Below are 11,507 nucleotides of genomic sequence, written 5' to 3'. Positions count from 1 at the left end.
GATCAAAATGTGAAAATAGTACTGAACGCTAAAAACAAAGTCTATGACAGCAGAACTGTCACCCTTGACACCATTCATCAACAGCAACAATGTTACAGTTAAGAAACTTTAATCTCTTAAATTGCAAAACTCATGTTACAAGTTCCAGCTCATAACTTTAACAGCTAAAGGCACCCTGACACTTGTTCCAGCACCTTCTAAACACACCTTTAGCGTGACACCTGTTGTGAGAGCAATTACAGAGATCTGCGCGGTTTTTGCATAGAAAGGCCCATCTGTTTTAGCCCTCGCCGGAATGCTGATGGTGCTTATCGTTGTGCTGAAATTCCCCATTAATGCTTAAACATTAATGGGAAACTCAAGGTGTCGGAGAAATACAAAATGTCAAACACAATAATTACTCCTCTGCACAGTGGCGACAGGCAGACGTGCTGTGCTGCAATATGTGCGACAGCAGCTGACTTTGTGGGAGCCAGGGATCGATTTCTGGCGGATCTTGAATTTAATCTCTTTGTGACTTCCAACTTCTGAATGGAGACGAAAAAGACGAAAACGGGCATGAACATTATTTGGTGACGTATGCGTGAGAAGAACACGTGAAGGGGAATTTCAAGGACTCTGGTGTAGATCACTCAACGTCAGTGTCCTCCTAACCCGAGCCACGAACCAAAAAACTTAGATGGAAGCTCTAAAACTTTGAACATGAACTAAAAATGTCCTTGTAAGAGCCAGCCTCTCACAACAGGCGTTTTGGTGCCACGTCGCGCATCAATCAGCTGGGAATTAATACAACTGCCATGAATAAAAAAAAACTATCATCTAGTGAAAGATTTAGGTCGGAATTACTGGTCAAATGCAATATGTTACTGCACCGGGTAGAAATAAAAAAAAATAAAAAATAGATATACACACACAGGTGCATCTTTTTAAATTGGAATACCATCAAAACAATGTATATACATTATCCCACTGAAGAGTGAAAATCATTGATCCACAACGCACTGTTACGTGTTGCAACAAAACATTATGATTATGGTTAAAAGTTAGTCACAACCCAAAAATGAAGCTTTCTGCAACATTTGAATGACACACAAATTTAAAAATAATCATGTTTAATATAGAAATGTTGGCTTACTAAGATTGCTGTATATGTACTGTACAGCATGCTCAGTCAATAGTTAGCAGGGAGCTCCTTTTGCATCAATAACTGAGCCAATATGAATGGGCCTGGAGGAGATCACTCGGTGGCTCTAGTGAGGTATTAAACAACCCCATTGTTGCTTTAAAAGTCTTGAGCTCCTCTGCATAGTTGGCTCTGGAGTACCGTCAAGAGGAAGAGAGATAGCAGTTTCTCTAGCGTCAGGTAAATTTGCTGGCTTACCAACCACAATGGTACCGCGGTCAGCAGCAACACTACTGGCAGTGTGGCACCTGCCCAAAACGGCCAGATGACAACTTATTACTGTTACATTGGATTTGCTTTACAATCCTCTCAAGGGTAATTATTGCCCCTGTTGTTTGTGTACCTTTTTTTTCTACCACATACTTCTTTGTTTCTAACTGTGTCATTTTTGTTTTAACAAAACTGGTCTCTCCTGTAAATGAGATCTTGGATCTCGATCAGATGACCTGTAGAAATATAATGTTAAATAAAATAAGATTTAAACCAGCCTAGTGCTATTCCCTGCCTTGACCCCCCTACAACATGTCCAAGCCTTTCTGAGAGAATGTTGTGATCGCCTGTGTCAAATGCTGCACAGAGATCCAACAGGACAAGTGAAAACAAGTCCACTATCAGAAGCCATGAGGATTTCAATAGTGGCTTTCACCACATAGATATAAACCATAAAATTACATTTCTCAATCTTGTTTTTTAGTCTTGTGCATTATTCAGTGCATTATTTTAAGAAGCTAGTTTTTATGTTATTTTATTACATCCAAGACTATCATCAAAACCAACATAAATAAAATGCTTGAGATTCATCGCTGTGTACAATAAATCTACATAAAGTTCGCCTTTAAATTTGATTATGAAAATAAGTTCATTAATTTGCATTCACGGTCTTATTTATTAAGCTCCAACTTATTCAGTTCTTATATTACTGCATTTCAAAAGTATGCCTCTCTTCTTGACTATATGTCTTATGAATACTTGATGTGCTCATATGAGCGCAGATCATGGATCCCTGAGGGCCCTTTTCAAGTATGTATGGTCTTAGGACTGCAGCACAGAGACAAGGATGTTTGGAACATCATCGTCAACATGTGATAAAAAATAAAAAATAATCCAAGGTTGTTCATGGGTGATAAATGGACGTTGTCGTCCGAAGTTCCAGATTCTATTCAAGTGTTCTCTTTAAATAGTTGAGTACTAATGGCAAATCAATAATCGGGCTGAGGCGATTAAACATTCCAGATTTGACTAATGACATGGGGGTCCAGTTTGCTCGTGGCATTCATGCTCTTTACCCTCAGAAATACATTCTGGAGATTGGCAAAGCTGACATGCGCGCACGTTTAACAGGGCACATGCCAGCAGTCTCTGCAAGCGGGAGGAACAAGGCTAAAGGTCCAGCAAATCAGGCTGCATATAAACGTCTCCATCTACTTTCAATTAAAAGGCGCAATCGATTCGGGCCCTGTTGGTATGCACGACACACTGGCAAATGAGTAAAGGGTTGTTGTTCAGGGGTGTTGGAGCCAATCGAGTGGCTTTGTACAAACACATATTAACACAAATTAAGCAAATTATAAAAACATTTGTCATACTGTGGGGCGTGATTAAGGCTATCGGGAGATTTTGTGAAGCAATGCAGTAAACAAAGATAATCTGTGTACTCAATATTGCAATTTACCTCCTCGGCTGCGGAAGAAATGTATCTGGGACCACTTCCTCACTAGAAAAGCAATCAATCGCAATGAGTGGACAGATTAGCAAAGACTAGATCAATGTTTTATGTTTACATACGTCATTAAGAGTGTTAAACACGTTTCCTGACATAAAATATTTAATGAACCTAAAAAAAACATATTAATTCAGTTTTATTAGATCTTGAACACACCTTAAACAGCACACTAAAATGCCTCATAACATCAAATAAACGTCATTATAGACAAAGATAACTGCAGTAAATATGAAAAAATAATTTCCAAACACCAAATTTAATTTGCTTAGAAAAAAAAAAGGCTGTCCAAACTTTTGTCAACCTTTATGGTCAAAGTAATTGGGCCCTCATTATATCCTGAAATGAATTGTGAATGGCCATCATTTTTGGTGGGTAAATTAAATTTAATAAGCCACTCCCAAGACAGTTTACCCAGACCTTTAGACTCAAGAATTGATTTAAGCAAAAGCTCTCCAACAACATAAAGCAGGTTAAAAGAGAGGTCTCCAACCCTGGTCCTCAGGATCCAATGTCCCGCATGTTTCACGTGTTTTCATGCCTCCACAAAGCCGACCTGAATAAATGGGTGATTAACCGGCCTCCGCAGCCCTTGATGGCTTCTGAGTATGTAATGCAATCATTTGATTCAGGTGTACTGGAGCAGATATATCTAAATCTTGGCGGATAGTGGGTCCCAAGGACCAGAGTTGGAGACCCATAAGTTAAAAAAATCTTAAGAAATGTTTGACCACCGAATACTAAAACGGGGGACAGTGATGGAACGGCTGCCAGAAACAACTTGTGTTAATTTGACAGCGGAGAGTGCGGGCTTTACTCACCACACCCATGTAATTCAGAGTCTGTGGGATAGGCAAGGGTCATGAACGTTGAGGTAGAAGCCAGCAAACAAATCCAGTCATTAATTCAATTCAATTCAATTTTATTTATATAGCACCAAATCATGAAACATGTCACCTCAAGGCACTTTAAAAAGTCAAGTTCAATCATATTATACAGATTGGTCAAAAATGTCCTATATCATTAGGCAAGACTTATAGGTTGGGGGACAGAAACATAAAAATGGTCCAGAAATAAGAAGCTCAAAATAAGCAAGAGAGTGAGGCAGGAAAATCCAGAAACAAGAAACAAAGTTGTACTGAGATCAGACAAGGAAAAACGCCGGACACCTACTGGCAAGAGCTTTTGATAATCTGGCGAGGAGGCAGTGGCTGTGAAGTGGTTTAGTAGTGTAGATAAAAGGCGCAAGGCGTGATGCTGATTGCAGCAGAGGAGGTGGGCGTGGCAGGAAGCAGAAAACAAGCCGGCACTAATAAGGATAGTTCCCTTCCTTTTTTTGACCACTGCATAAAGTGTTCAAGTAGAAGTTCTTTGGAGAAATCGGCGTAGTGATACAAGAAGGTAACTGGTCAGAACCAAAGTAGAAGTTATGTTTACTCTTAATGATGCAAAAAAATATTCTTTCAAATTGGATTGTTTGCATTTCCAGCAGTCATCCCATTAAAGGCAGACTGGGCTCATCAAAGACCACTTCTAAGTCCCTAAAGAGGGTCTCATTATCATTATTAGTGACTTTCTCCAAGTATATGGATAAATCACAATATAAATGTTAATTTAATGAAAAACCAAACACAGTTGAAAATATACACTTTATCAAATTCTTTCCCTTTTTTGCCTGATACAGAGACATTAAATCAGAGGAAGCACGTCAGATTGTTTCTTTCTCGTGATGGATTCAATCATGAATTTCACAAATTTGGAAAAGGTCTAGCCAGAGGAAAATCGAGCATCTGTTTTGTCATCTAGCATTTGCATGTAATGCATAAACAGAAAGAAATACAGGTGCAAAGCAATGCCAAAGATAAGTTAAAATACAAGGTTCCTTTCATTTTCATCTGCAGTAACTTTTAAAGCAGAGGCCATTTGGAAGTGGACTCCATTCTTAGAAAGAATGTGGGGGAGCAAAAAAGCCAACACACAAAAAATATATATATATTAGAGCCCAGGGTTGGTAAACTGCTCATTTTCAGAACAAAATGACCACAAGAGATGTTCCAACTTGCCTTAGGATTAATGGCTGGCGTTTGAGGCCACTGGTTCCATACGACAACAGTAATGAAAGAAAGACACATTGCTGGTGGCTCGTGGGGGCCTGTGTTACAGCCTAACAGACACATAAGCCCGACGACTTGACCGGAGCAAAACACAGAAGATGATTGTGTGAATGAAGGAAGCACATACAGTGAAAACTAGATACTTAAAAGACAGACATATATATGACAGTATCAAAGGCCAGAGTTCTGATTTACACCTACACACAGCTTGTTAGTGGCACAGTCTGCATTACTTGATCGATTTTTCTTTTTTTTTTTTTTTTACACCACGTTTCTGTAGAAAGTTGCTGCCATTACCACATGATAGGGCGAGTCAATGTCAAAACATCACCCGCTTACAAGCAGTACGTAATTAATTCACGGTCTGGGCCTGGGTTGTAAATTTTGAAAATCTGTTCCACCATCATACTACAATTTAAAGAATGTTTCATCCGATATAATTCGGGTTGGGATCGGAAGTGTGAAAAGTCCGACACGTTTTAATGGAGCAAGGATGAAACATTGACACGCAAAAAAAAAAGATGAGCTACTATGTGAGCCTTGAGTTTCCGTTTCTAGCTTCCCTCCTGTTACGTCTCCCTCGACACATACCCTGGAGCAGCTGGTTGCTGTTCTCGCTCGTTGCCCTCTCACCTTTGAACTATTGGCAGCTAAACTGTCTATTCAACAGGTCACGACCCGCTGCTTTCGAGAAGTGGGTGGATGGTCCTAGAAGACGAACAAGAACCTGAGGCAAGACAGGGATTTTTTTTTTTTTTTTTTTTTTTCAGCTCAGAAAAATTAATATGTGGCAGTGGTAAAGTAATCTTGGTTATATCCAAGCTGGAGGACTGGGATGTTTCAGGGGTTTCCTCCAGTATATGAATTAGATGTGACCATACCCTTATTTTATTTTTACCTTAGACGGCACTTTCCCCACATTCTTTTTAAAGTATAACCCGAGTAAATATAAGGCGCAGATCTGAAATGGCATTTTAATTAATGGGTGAGAAACAAAAATCAATCCAAAACAGCTTGGCTCTATGTGAAAGTGTAATGGTCCGTAGTGTTAAATAATAACTGATTAACCACAGCTTTTGGAAAGCTGGGTTCAATCTCAACAACTACACAAAGGCCCAATCACTGCTTAACAAGTGGAATAAAGCAGATAATCAAAGTCAACTAGAGTATCGGCCGGGAAAAAGTTACAAAGTCGTGTCTATGGCTTTACGACTCCAGGGAAAGGAGCCATTATGTGCAAATAAAGATGATATTAAAGGGTGTTGAATCTCAAGTAATTCCCATTTCCAGTTGTTTGATTTTTTTTTTTGTGGCACTCTTTTCATTTCGGATAAAGACCTTTCTTCTTTTTTTTTTTGGATTAATGATAAACTTCGATTGCAGAAATAGGATATTTTGAAAGAGGTAATCCTCTCAGGGCCAACAGGCTCTGCTCAGATTGCGGACTTAAGAACAGAAGTAGGACCAGGGCAGAGTCAGAGCTAAGCTAATCCCGACACCGACAACGTCCAAGGAGGCACAGGGCCTCCGTTTAAACGCTGGTGCTTTATTCAACACATGTCAGCTATGGGCTGCTGCTTTTTTTGATCGAAGTCATCGCTTTTTTTTTTTTAGAAGAAATTGACAACATCAAAAAAGTAATCTGATTTCCTTGCGGCAGAAGGCACAGCAGGAGAGGATTTTCAGCTTGTTGAGGAGGTAACCGCCCTGAGAAATGTGGAAAAAGACAAGTTCTGGATAAGCGGGTGGCTGAACCGGAACAGCATACCAGAATGAACAGCGTTATCATCACAGGGCTGACCGCTAAGCCTTAGTCATACGTTCGGGCTGTGAGCGGTGACAGTGAAGAGGTGGCCCCTTTTCTGCAGTCTAAGGGCATCAGATTGAACCGCAATCACATCGAGGCATGTCACCCTCTACCCAGAGGAAGCTGGAGAAAACCCTATCAGCATCATCATGTTTATTCATAGAAAACTACTTTAGATTGCACTTCTGAGGCAAGGAAGGGAGCTAAAGGGTTCTGGTGTTTAACTGAACATCTTACTAAACAAAATGCAGACAACACCTAGAGAGCAAAGGAGCTAATAAAACAAGAGAATTAGAACCACCTGGGCATCATTTAAAGACTGTCTAAAAACAGAAGGAGCTTGTAAGTTAAGAGGATCAAATTGAAGCTTTGGGACAATCCAAGTGTGGAGCTCAATCAATGTCCTAACTTTAAACTGTTTAAATCAAAGTATAACAATTGGCTTATAAATGAATATCATACTCAAAAAAATATATAATTGCTTAAATATATCATATCTTACTTGTAAATGTGTAAAGAATTTTGGAAGAAAATATATCGCTTCATGGAAATTACTAATGGAACTTTATCTGATCCTGCAAAAATCAAAACCATGGTTGATAAGAACAGCCCATGCACAATCTTCCACAGGAAACAAGGCTTTCTCAGTTTTCTTTAACATAAATGGCAATGACTCGGCTGTTCTTTTTACATACCCTGTCGTGTCATTGGCAGAGGAAAGTCGTCCTGGGTTGTCCCCATTTCACTGGTTATTCCCACTAAAAAAAAGCCGGGACATGCTTGATCGCACAATTATTTAATTATTATCAAATTACGTCTTTTAACTCATAAAGCATTTTTACCAAATGTATTTACCAATATTCCTTTGAATATGTATATATATATATATATATATATATATATATATATATATATATATATATATATATATATATATATATATATATATATTTTTTTTTTAAATATCACCACTTTTTCTTCTTTGTTTTTCTTCCCCCTTTTGAACACAAATATTCTGTTAAATTTGCTAAAGAATATATATATCTGATCCGAGAATTTGAGGACAATGTTTGAAGACAATGTTTTGTGCTCTGACAAGACAAAGTGGAACTTTATGGTTGCTGAGCATCCCAATACGGCTATCAAATAACCAATGCACCATTTTTTAAAAGATTATCATACGGAAGCCAAACATGGGATGCTGCTTTTTACTTCCGGACCTTGCTGAAATAGATAGACCCATAAATTCCACTCTCTACCAGAAAACCATGATGAAATATATCCAATCATCAGTTTAAGCTCCTTGGGGTATGGAGCAGGACATTGATCCAAAGACCACCACCGAGAACCCATTTGAATCGCTTAAATAAGCTTTGTAATGACCTAGTCAAAGTCCAGACTCATTAAAACATCATTGTTGTGGCGTGAGTTTGAATCTGTGTAGTTGTATCCCCTTTATTGAATATAAAAAAGAAGCCAGGTTGGTCTGATATTGTCAATCTTTTCCTTCTCCAATTGCACTCAAACGGCAGCTTGTTTAAGCCACACTCTGTACCCTCCTGATATACTGTGCACCCACCTCCTTCATTTGAGTCTGACTGACTTTTGGAACAACTAAAGAAATGGGAGGCTTCACACCAGGAAATGGATCCTACTGAGTGATGAGCTTCACTGCCCATTTGAAGTATCGTGGAAGGGATGATTGAGTTTGGTCACTGACCTCCTGCGCCTTATTGACTCAAACACCCTTGAGCGTGGAACAATGATGGTTCCGCCATTGTAAATGACTTTATTGATTCCTCTTGTACCCCCAGATTTGTCACAGCTCCCGTCCTGCAGAACGTAGCACTGGAGATAGCTCCTAAACTTTAAACCTGGTAGAAAATCTCATGTATCTTATTACAAGTGTAAGGGTTCTTGGGTTTAACAGTACTTCCAGATTACAAGATGTGACAATACACAATATAAAGATCACGACAATAAGGACAAGAATACTCATTAGAAACTAAGACTAAAAATTATTTTAATGTCAAAAATAACTAAGTAAAGGCTTCACAGATTACACGCTGTGTTTTACTGAACCCACATTCAGTTTGCACCAATCTACTTCTACTGTGGTTCGGTATTGAGTCCATAGGCAAAAACAAATGTCCAGGCTGTCATGGTCCACCCCATTATCCATCTTTGCTTTCAGCAACTCACTTGTTACAACAGTTTTTACACATAACAGCAAATGCTTTACCGTACTTTGGTAGAAGTTTGTGATATTGCACAAACTAACAACATCTTTATGTAAACAACAGACAATGGGAATTGTCCGATTTCTTTTTAGAGCAATGGTTCTAGAGCTGACATAGTAAGCATATAGATGATGTATCGAAGCTGATCTAAACAAAAGGAGAAAAAAAATCATGATAGAGAGACAAACTGGTTGCCTTAAAACAAACAGTCCTGAAAGAAGAATGGCATTAATAAGCTCGGTGTGAAAGAGAGAAGAGAAAATAAAAATAAATAAAAGGAATACATAGACGGAAAACAATATTGGTGTAAACCAGAGCAAAATATCAGGTTAGTACTTTTCAGACACATAAAAAAGATATCACATTGCAATGCCACGTTATTTTGTGCTACACCTTTGTGTGCTACAGACATTATTAAAAAAAGCAAACGTATCACTTTAACAAAGTTTTTAACTGCATGTGGCTGCCTGAAGGTGAACACTTTTAGATTTGTGCACGCCATTTCGTCATTGAACTACACGGCGTAATGTTCCGCTAGAAACTCGTTGCATTTTTGTTGCAGGAACCTTATACCACATGGATGGTTCTTCAATGCTGCTCAGACACTGAAGTCATGCTAACAGCAAACTGAGAATACAAGACAAAAAAACGTTTTATTTTCTTGACATCCCTTACTATGGTATGTGTCAACTCAAGTTCAGTATTTTGTGCAAACCAAAACCTGTGAATTTCGTTAAGCCCGCCATTTTGTTATTGTGGAAATACATTCATCAAATTAAACCTGTGATTGCAATTGGGTCTGTATGATTTTATTTAATTGGCTTTACAAAGTGCATTGAGATGACATGTTGTGAGTTGGCGCTGTAGACATAAAACTAAATTGAAACTTTTTTTGATATTTGATCAATTTTAGGAACAAAAAAATATTATTTACATACTGAAATTTCTGCCCTTCTATATTCACTTTATATAAAAAAACTATGTAAACGTTAATAGAAATATCCCAAATGTGTATGGGTTAAGGAAGATAAATGTACTGATATAAAACTCTTAAATAAGTCGCATAAACTCTAACTTCTTCATCCAAGAGATGATCTGTGTGGTACAGAAGATATGCTACAGACAGCTGCTATAGTGAGATCTCAGCATGAGTCCATGTCTTTACCAACCAGCAGAAGGAAATCCCATCTCAAAGGACAGATTATACATTCGAAGAAACTATAAGGCAGTATAGCTGTAGGGCAAACTTTTGTCTTCGCTGTTGTAAAGGCTGTTTCTGCAAAATGAATGAAGTCAGTACTATAATGCTTCTACCTGAAAAGCAATATTCAGAAATAATGTGAGAAAAGTATATTAATCGCAATTAGGGCCAGAGTTTGGTGTGTCCATCAGGGTTTACAAACACTCATTTTGAAGAGCAAAGAGTTTAAGAGAGCTGTTTGGTGTTACTAGTAGCCGTCTTTTAAGACTGAAAACCCCTAATGACATAATAAAATTACAGATGGAACACAACTCCAGTAGATGTTTTCTTGTTGAAAAAATAAGTAAATAAAGATAAAGAATTGGCCTGCTAGCATATCAGCTTAAAGGGACGATTGAGATTTTCATTCAGACTTTAGGGACTTCTACATGTTTGTTATTCCTGTTTGTGTCAAATAGTGTAAAAAGAAGATTTTAGTTTTTTTTTTTTTTTTTTTTTAAGTTATGTTATAAAAACATGACCTAAATGAATACAAAGTGCACTTTTTAAATAATGATTTGATTTAAAGGGAAAGGCTTTCGAAACCCAACTGTCCCTATTGCTCCCTAAAGCTAATAACTGGTTTTGCCAACATCTGCAGTACCAACTGCCATCAAGCATTTGTCACAACTGCTCATGAGTTTCTAATTCCCTGGGGGCAAGTTTTTTTTTGCCCAGTGTTTCAGAACGGTTATATTTCAGCCACATAGGAGGATTTTGGAGCATCAAAGACCTATTAAGGTCATACAACATCACCGGGCTTAATTTCAGAGTTTACCGGGGCCACCCTGAAACCTTTTCTTTTTTGGATGGATTATTTTCCTGCTGAATAACAATTACAATAATGTTATGTGCATGTCTGGCCGTCATAAAGTAAAAATGGTATAAAGGAGAATAGCTGGCCATCAGTTTATGAGGGCCAGATATCCTTCAGGATTAGAGCAAATTTTCCAGCTCTTAAAGATGCAACCCAGCTCAAGATCTCAACACCGCCTATTTTGACTGAATGATCTTTTTTCCAAGACGCTGCTTTTTCTGTGAAGGTTTGCCACATTTTTATGTTTTCTCCACTTGTGGATAATGACTCTCACTGTGGTTAGTGGAGTGCCAAAGCTTCAGCAATGGCTTTGTAATCCTTTACAGACTAACAGATATCAATTACTTTGTTTCTTCTCCTTTCCTGAATTTCTTTACATAATGATG

Source organism: Fundulus heteroclitus, chromosome 24 (assembly GCF_011125445.2).
Source record: "Fundulus heteroclitus isolate FHET01 chromosome 24, MU-UCD_Fhet_4.1, whole genome shotgun sequence".
Lineage (NCBI taxonomy): Eukaryota > Metazoa > Chordata > Actinopteri > Cyprinodontiformes > Fundulidae > Fundulus > Fundulus heteroclitus.
This window is presented reverse-complemented; position numbering follows the sequence as displayed.